The 9,790-nt window shown below is 35.8% G+C and overlaps 1 protein-coding gene across 14 annotated transcripts in view; it reads left to right on the top strand.

The window, feature by feature from the left end:
- FOXP2 (forkhead box P2) overlaps positions 1 to 9,790 on the top strand; it is a 675,695-nt gene that overhangs the window by 599,762 nt on the left and 66,143 nt on the right. The window lies entirely within an intron of this gene.

Here is a 9,790-nt window from a genome sequence, read left to right as displayed (position 1 = left end):
CATGTCATTTCTAAGCTTGCATTTCTATCACTGTGTGGCCTGTCTACATTATACCTTGAGAAATTTTTTATGACCTTCATATTTATTATTAAAACATGATTGTTATGAAAACAAAAACACAGTGACTTAAAACCTTTGCAGGGCAGCAAAAGCAGTTCTAAGAGGGAAGTTTATAGCGACACAGTTTTACCTCAGGAAACAAAACATCTCAAACAACCTAATCTTACAAGTAAAGCAGCTGGACAAAGGAGAACAAGCAAAACCTAAAGTTAGTAGAAGTTTTGAGTATGTGATTAACATGCACATACTACTATAGATAAAATAGATAATCAGTAAAAACCTACTGTATAGCATAGGGAACTCTACTCGTACTCTGTAATAATCTATATGGGGAAAGAATCTGAAAAAGAATAGATGCAGGTATATGTATAACTTGGAGAAGGAAATGACAACCCACTCCAGTATTCTTGCCTGGAGAATCCCAGGGTCGGAGGAGCCTGGTGGGCTGCCGTCTATGGGGTTGCACAGAGTCAGACACGACTGAAGCAACTAAGCAGCAGCAGCAGCGTATGTATAACTAAGTCACTTTGCTGGGTACCTGAAACTGACAACATTGTAATTCAGCTGTACCCTTTTATAAAATAAAAATTGAAAAAAACATGATTGTTAACATGGTTGCATGCCTCTTTGTCTTGAGACTCAGAGATTTTATTACACACAGCTTTTTAAGTGTGTGGTAAATCCCATGGATGGAGGAGCCTGGTAGGCTGCAGTCCATGGGGTCACTAAGAGTCAGGCACGACTGAGTGACTTCACTTTCACTTTTCACTTTCATGCATTGGAGAAGGAAATGGCAACCCACTCCAGTTCTCTTGCCTGGAGAATTCCAGTGGCAGAGGAGCCTAGTGGGCTACCGTCCATGGGGTCACACAGAGTCAGACACGACTGAAGTGACTTAGCAGCAACAGCAGCAGCAGCAAACTGCTTTCAAGTGCTTTGTTAGATATTAAATGTATATTTATTTGTTTTACAGAAGAAAATGTGTAAGAACAGCACAATTCAATGTATTAAATATATACTGGACACCTGCAGGGAATTGGATTAGTGAGAAGGCTAACAACACTCTATTTAACATAAGTGAGCTGATAGGAGTTTCAGTGAACAACTGCTAAGAAAAAGATAGACATTCCCTAATCTTCACACTAAAATCCCTACATATAAAAGGGAGGCTTTATGTATTCCTACAGAGAATATTCCAAGTTATGCTTGGGGGACCTCCTCATACATCCTGGACCATATTGATCCTCCTTTCTCTAAAATGATGTTGCTATAATTGTGAATTATAGCTTTAAAAAGTTGTCGGTTGTATTCTTGTTTTTCTGATAAGAAAAACTTGGATGTACTTTAATAATTCAATAACACAATACCATGCAAATATACAATTGTATGTATTCACTATTGTACTCAATTTTGGGGAAATGGAAAGGGTTCTAAGTAAAAAACGAAAACAGAATAGTAAATAAAATGGTTCTTTGTGGGCTAAAATTATCAATACTGGTAAAATTCATATATCTATAAATGTAATGGAAAGCATATTCTAATTTCCATTAGGATTTTGTTGGAATAAGCTTTAATCCAAATGAACTTTAATTCAAATCATTTATGCTTGTTCCAGTGGAACTCACATTGTAGTAATACTCGCTATGCATTTTTCTGCCTCTATAGGAGACATTGAAGAAAATAAAAAATGATTAAGTATACAAAAAAATTATAATTAGACGAGTAACATGGAAACTTACATTACCACATGTCAAATAGATAGCCAATGGGATTTGCTGTATGGCTCAGAAAACTCAAACAGGGGCTCTGTATCAACCTAGAGGGGTGGGATGGGGTGGAAGATGGGAGGGGGGTTCAAAACAGAGGGAATGTATGTATACCTATGGCTAATTCATGTTGAGGTTTGACAGAAAACAACAAAATTCTGTGAAGCAATTATCCTTCAATTAAAAAAAAAAGAAAAAAAGAGCCTTTTAAACATTCAAGTTTTTGTTTTGTGCACATTAAGTTAAAAATACCAGGGTAGATGGTTTTCTCTTTATTTATCAAATTACTATCTCCATGGCTTAATTTCCCCAGAATTTCTCTTTCATTTGACTTTAGATACTCTAATTCACCTGATTTCATCACTCTGAAGAAATCAAGAGAGATAAAGTTTAAATTGTGAAAGAAAAACAAGGCAGTAAACCATTTTTTGTGTGTCATTCCAAAGAGAACTGGAATCAACCAGCATGATTTTATTTTAGTAAAACCATTCAAACACTTAAAAAATGTTTAAAATGCTCATAAAAACAAAATGTAACTCATAAAATATATTTGTTGAACTGCATTCTTTCAAATCAAGCATACAAATATCTTGTGAACAAGAAAATTCATTCATTATGATATAACCATTCTAATAGATTTTAAATGAAAACCTTCTCTTATTCCTGAGATTTTTTTTGATAGAATTATCTCCTTTGTTTTTCTTGGTTTTTTTTCCAGTTTTATTGAGATATAATTTATATACAGCACTGTATAAATTTGAGGTATGCAGCATAGTGATTTGACTTACATACATCATGAAAAGATTGACTTACAACCCTGAGTTAGTCCCTGATGTTACACAATTTCTCTACTATATAAAGTGATCGATCACCACTTACTTTTCTTCCGTTTGTATCTCCATAAAATACATGAGAAATGAAACACACAGAATGGAAAATACTGAGGAAAAAGAAGTAAAACTGAAAACATTTGAGCAATCTTGGTTTGAGCAGAAAATGGATTTAAACAATTTTTTAATTGAAATATAGTAGACTTACACTGTTGTGATAGTTTAAAGCATTAAGTGATTCATATATATATATATACACACAAAAATATATATAGAAAGAGTATATACACATATATTCTTTTTCAGATCCTTTTCTCACATAGGTTATTAAAAAATATTGACTGTAGTTTGCTGTGCTATATAGTAAGTCCTTGTTGGTTATCTATTTTACGACTGAAGTGACTTAGCAGCAGCAGCAGCAATGTATATGTATAATCCCAAACTCCTAATTTATCCTCCCTCCCCGATCCCCTTTGGTAACCATAAATTTGTTTTCTATGTCTGTGGGGTTATTTCTGTTTTATATATAAGTTCATTTGTACCATTTTTCATTTGGATTCCACATATAAGTGATATCATATGATACTTGTCTTTCTCTGTCTGGTTTACTTCTCTTAGTATGATAATCTCTAGGTCCAAACAAAAGAGATGGAAGTCATCATTGTGTTTTCAACTGTTTAGATAAATGTATGGGAAGTGCCATTGTGGAGACTCATCAGCCAAACTCAGAAGGAATGTGTCAGATAAACCAGCTATACTAAAGGAACATGAGTTCATAGTACACTTTTGGAATTTCAAAGTTAAAGTGGGAGAAAGTAAAAAAGTAATTGTAAAAGGAAAAAAGCTGAATCTTTGCCTCAGCTACTGGCTGTTTTGAACAAAAATGTTTAAATTATTTTTTTAACAGCTTCTCAATTAACTTTGCATGAGGGTTTTGGTTGGTTGGTTAATTAGTTACAAATAATAACCATATGAAAACCAAGTAGATTAATATGCAGTGATAATAGTCTCATTGTATCTTTAAAAATATGCTATACTAGCAGTATTTATCCCCATGATTTAACACAGCTTGTTCAGACTTCTTTTAAAGCTATGATTTTTTTCAATTGTATAAACATTTGTGCATGAGAATTAGACATTAGAAATTTATAATTTTGATAAAAAGATTCAGAGGCATTTTTCTCTATGTTGCAAAATGATGCAATGTTTTATCATTTTAAAGTAAGGCATTTTAAATACTGAGTATTTAAAGTCATCATGAACATTACTACAGTTACTACAATCCTGGATTTTAATGTGAAGTAGGCAATTAAATTATGACCTCTAAGTTTGTGTACAGAGTAACTGTTGGTATACAGAAGTCAAATAAGAAAGGATGGATTTGTAATCCATCTTGAATAAACTACTGATTGTAAAAGTATTTAATGCACAGTGTACTGTAAATATCAACTAATAATTATTTACTGACATATCTTCATGACATGGTATTTAAAGACACTTACTCCTTGGAAGGAAAGTTATGACCAACCTAGATAGCATATTCAAAAGCAGAGACATTACTTTGCCAACAAAGGTCCATCTAGTCAAGGCTATGGTTTTTCCTGTGGTCGTGTATAGATGTGAGAGTTGGACTGTGAAGAAAGCTGAGTGCTGAAGAATTGATGCTTTTGAACTGTGGTGGTGTTGGAGAAGACTCTTGAGAGGCCCTTGGACTGCAAGGAGATCCAACCAGTCCATCCTAAAGGAGATCAGTCCTGAGTGTTCATTGGAAGGACTGATGCTAAAGCTGAAACTCCAATACTTTGACCATGCAAAGAGTTGACTCATTGGAAAAGAGAGGGCAGGAGGAGAAGGGGACAACAGAGGATGATATGGCTGGATGGCATCACGGACTCGATGGACGTGAGTCTGAGTGAACTCCGGGAGTTGGTGATGGACAGGGAGGCCTGGCGTGCTGCAATTCCTGGGGTCGCAAAGAGTCAGACACGACTGAGCAACTGATCTGACTGACTGACTGACCCTTGTTTACTATGGTACTTAAATAGGATTAAAAAATTAAAAGGTTAAAAAATATGGAATTATAGTGACATGCACTTTAAACTTTGATATATATTTATGACATAATATAGAGGTCAGTGTATCCCAATACACAGTATATATTCACAAATTTAGTATTACTCCAGGCACTTACATATATATATACACATACATACCCTGGAGAAGGAAATGGCAATTCACTCCAATATTCTTCCCTGGGAAATCCCATGGACAGAGTAGCCTGGTGGGTTACAATCCAAGAGGGTGCAAAGAGTTGGACATGACTGAGCAACCAAACAAAAACACATACATATATGTGTACGTATGTGTGTATACACATACACACATATACATATATGTTTCATTCCAACTTTAAAAAATTTTTTGAATTTATAATAGCTGTCTAAAATAAACATTTTCATTACCAACCTGAGAGACCAAACAGGGAATTCTGGATAAAAACCAGTACAATTTTGAAGTAACAAAATCTATTTGTCGAACTAGATGAGCTTGGAATCAGAGAACTGTTGAACAATTAAAAAAAAAAGATATACTTTGAAATAAAGTATAATAATGTCCTTTATGTTGAGTTAGGACTCTGCTGAAGTTCTTCTTTGGCGTCAGTGTTCAGTCAAAGTCAGCTATGTGGCTTTGACTTCATGTTCTGCTTGTGAAACTCTAAATAGCCAAATTCCTACTTCAACACCACTCTGGTATCCTTAATTTTTTGCTTAATCTGTGATAATAGGCTTACATAGAACATATATATAATAAGGGTAATAGTACTAGCATTATGAACAATGTAAGTCATGAAGAATTATTGTTACCATCTTCGTATTCCCTTTCACATACCAATAAACCTTCTATTTGTACCTTAAGGAAATCTTCTTTTCCTGGAAATTCCATCAGTGAGATAAAGTTTGAATGAAAATTTATTGTTGTGGTACTAAAACTTTGCAAGTTACCTGTGAATGGTGTTAATCATTAAAAACTAACTGAGGGTGACTTCCCTGGTGGCTCATTGGTAGAGAATCTGCCTGCTAATGCAGGAGACAAAGGTTCAACCCCTGATCTGGGACGATCCTACGCACTGAAGAGCAACTAAGCCCATGCACCGCAACTCGTGAGCCTGTGTTCTAGAGAACAGGAGCCACAACTAATGAGCCCACGTGCTGCAACTACTGAAGCTCGCACCCTGCAGCCTGAGCTCTGCAGTGAGAAGCCACTGCGCTGAGAGGCCAGCATACAGCAGCTAGAGAGTAGCCCCCATTTTCTGCAACTAGAAAAAGCCAATGTAGCAACAAAGACCCAGCACAGCCAAAAATAAATTATTTTAAGTTTTAAAAAATTGACTCAAAAAATAATAAAATGGGGTTTTAAAAAAGCTAACAGGGATAAATAAATACATGGGGAAATATTAAAAATATATCGAGTTAGTTTTTGAGAAATTTTAAATGAGATAGGAAGATAGAGATTAAATTGAATTTAATGTTTAGGTTATATGTCTTTAAAAAAGTTCTGTTTGTCAATTCTTTATGAGTTGTGGGAAAACTTTAAAGGAGAACATCAACTTTGTCACTCTAAGATATCATAAGAAAAATGATAAATCATTGTTTTTGTAAGAGAATATCAAACTGTGAACATTTAATAGATAAATCATAGCAGGAACATTTTTTATGTCAGATGTATTCCTGTATCCTAGAAATTCCTTTCCTTGGTTGAGATACTTGCCTTTGATCTCAGTTTCAGCAAAAAAACTAGTTTTACTCCCTGTAATTCAGCATTTGAACAAGATGTTTATTTGGTACACCTCTCATTGAAAATAGATTTTAAACATGGGCATTTTGCATACAGGTTATAGTAAGCCCCTAGTGAAATACAGATCAATAAGATGTTAGGTTTGGCAAATTATAAATCAACACGTGGTTCTCTGAGGGACAGCTCAGCAACTGCAATAATTGTTGCCACTGGAGAGGAGTTCTGGGGACCCAGAGGTCAGGACTAGTTTGGAAATTTAAGTTTGCAAGGCATACCCTTCTCTGCAATTCAGTTATCTTGCCCATGTGTGTATATTGGTTTTTCAAATTGTAAAATTTAAGATGAAAAGTAAAAATTAATATTTCAATAATTCAAATTATTTAATATCATATTGGTTCAATATAACATGAATAATACAATACAAAAATATACTTTTATTATTTTTAGTTTTGAGTAACCCTAAAAATAAGCAGACCATTTTTAAATTAATTAATTCAAGTAGACTGACTTTACATAATGCCATATTAAAATTACTTATATAATAAAAAATTATTACTGAATATAGAAAATAAAAGGACATGGAAATAATTATTTTTATTATTGAGTGTCAGAGAGCTGCTCATGTATTAATAATTTTTACCAGTATGTGAAACCACTGGAATTTTTTAATTGTGTGTGCCTGAAGGATGTATAATCTAGATGTGAATCTAGATATGAATTACCAAATTTTCGTTAATTCTTAGCGCAGTGCTTGGCACCTAGTAGTTACTCTACAAACTCTGACTCTAGAAACAAAGAATTACTTGATTTATCTGTGGTATTATATGGAATTTGATTAGGAATTACTGTTTTTCTTTCAACTCCTGAAAGAAGAAACCTTTTAATGCTTGTCTGTAGTACTGGCAGTGAATAGCAACAAACCCAAGTCACCATACAAGAGGAAATAGGGTTTCTCAGTTTTTTGGTGGGCGTTAAATTTTTTAATTACATAACTTTAAAACTTTGGTATATACTATTGTATGTATCACATGGACCACAGCCTAGTCTAACTCAGTGAAAATATGAGCCATGCCACGTAGGGCCACCCAAGACGATGGGACATGGTGGAGAGTTCTGACAAAACGTGGTCCACTGGAGAAGGGAATGGCAAACCACTTCAGTATTCTTGCCTTGAAAACCCAATGAACAGTATGAAAAGGCAAAAAGATGGGACACTGAAAGATGAGTAGATACACAATATTCTACTGGAGATCAGTGGAAAAAAACTCCAGAATGAATGAAGAGACAGAGCCAAAGCAAAAACAACACCCAGTTGTGCATGTGAATGGTGTTGGAAGTAAAGTCTGATGCTGTAAAGAGCAATCATGCATGGAAACCTGGAATGTTAGGTCTATGAGTCAAGGCAAATTGGAAGTGGCCAAACAGGAGATGCAAGAGTGAACGTCAACATTTTAGGAATCAGCAAACTAAAATGGACTGGAATGGGTGATTTTAACTCAGATGACCATTATATCCACTATGGTTGGCAAGAAGCCCTTAGAAGAAATAGAGTTGGCATCATGGTCAACAAAAGAGTCTGAAACAAAAGAGTTCTGGATGCAATCTCAAAAATGACAGAATAATCTCTGTTCCTTTCCAAGGCAAACCATTCGATATCACAATAATCGAAGTCTTACCTCCCGACCATTGATGCTGAAGAAGCTGAAGTTGAATGGTTCTATGAAGACCTACAAGACCTTCTAGAACTAACACCCCAAAATGATGTCCTTTTTATTACAGGAGACTGGAATGCAAAAGTAGGAAGTCAAGAAACACCTGGAGTAACAGGCAAATTTCACCTTGGAGTACAGAATTAAGCAGGGCAAGAGCTAATAGACTTTTGTGAAGAGAACACACTGGTCAGAACAAACACCCTCTTCCAACAACACAGAGAAGACTCTAAACATGGACATCACCAGATAGTCAACACTGAAATCAGGCTAATTATATTCTTTGCAGCCAAAGACGGAGAAGCTCTATACTGTCAGGAAAAACAAGACCGGGAGCTGACTGTGGCTCAGATCATGATCTCCTTATTGCCAAATTCAGACTTAATTGAAGAAAGTAGGGAATACTGCTAGACCATTCAGGTATGACCTAAATCAAATCCCTTACGATTATACAGTGGAAGTGAGAAATAGATTCAAGGGATTAGATCTGATAGACAGAGTACCTTAAGAACTATGGTCAGAGGTTTATGACATTGTACAGGAGGCAGGGATCAAGACCATCATCAAGAAAAAGAAATGCAAAAAGACAAAATGCTTGTCAGAGGAGGCTTTACAAATAGCTTTAAAAGAAGAGAAGCAAAAGGCAAAGGAGAAAAGGAAAGATATACCCATTTGAATGCAGAATACCAAAGAATAGCAAGAAGAGATAAGAAAGCCTTCTTCAGTGATCAATGCAAACAAATAGAGGAAAATAATAGAATAGGAAAGACCAGAGATCTCTTCAGGAAAAGTAGAGATACCAAGGGAACATTTCATGCAAAGATGGGCACAATAAAGAACAGAAATGGTATGGACCTAATAGAAGACTGCAAGGAGATCCAACCAGTCCATTCTAAAGGAGATCAGTCCTGGGTGTTCATTGGAAGGACTGATGTTGAAAATCAATACTTTGGCCACCTCATGCAAAGAGTTGACTCATTGGAAAAGACCCCAATGCTGGGAGGGATTGGGGGCAGGAGGAGAAGGGGACAACAGAGGATGATATGGCTGGATGGCATCACTGACTTGATGGACATGAGTTTGGGTAAACTCCGGGGTTGGTGATGGACAGGGAGGCCTGGTGTGCTGCGATTCATGGGGTCGCCAAGAGTCGGACACAACTGAGCGACTGAACTGAACTGAACTGAACAGAAGCAGAAGATATTAAGAAGAGGTGGCAAGAATACACAGAAGAACTATACAAAAAAGATCTTCAAGACCCAGATAATCACAATGGTGTGATCACTCACCTAGAGCCAGACATCTTGCAATGCGAAGTCAAGTGGGCCTTAGGAAGCATCACTATGAACAAAGCTAGTGGAGTGACAGAATTCCAGTTAAGCTATTTCAAATCCTGAAAGATGATGCTGTGAATGTGCTACATTCAGTATGCTAGCAAATTTGGAAAGCTCAGCAGTGGCCACAGGACTGGAAAAAGGTCAGTTTTCATTTCAATCCCCAAGAAAGACAATGCCAAAGAATGTTCAAACTACCACATAATTGTACTCATCTCACACGCTAGTAAAAGAATGCTCAAAATTCTCCAAGCCAGGCTTCAGCAATATGTGAAGTGTGAACTTCCACATGTTCA

The sequence above is a fragment of the Ovis canadensis genome, chromosome 4 (assembly GCF_042477335.2).
Source record: "Ovis canadensis isolate MfBH-ARS-UI-01 breed Bighorn chromosome 4, ARS-UI_OviCan_v2, whole genome shotgun sequence".
Classification (NCBI taxonomy): Eukaryota; Metazoa; Chordata; class Mammalia; order Artiodactyla; family Bovidae; genus Ovis; species Ovis canadensis.
The sequence above is the reverse complement of the archived record's forward strand: the minus strand, read 5'-3'. Positions and strand labels throughout refer to the sequence as shown.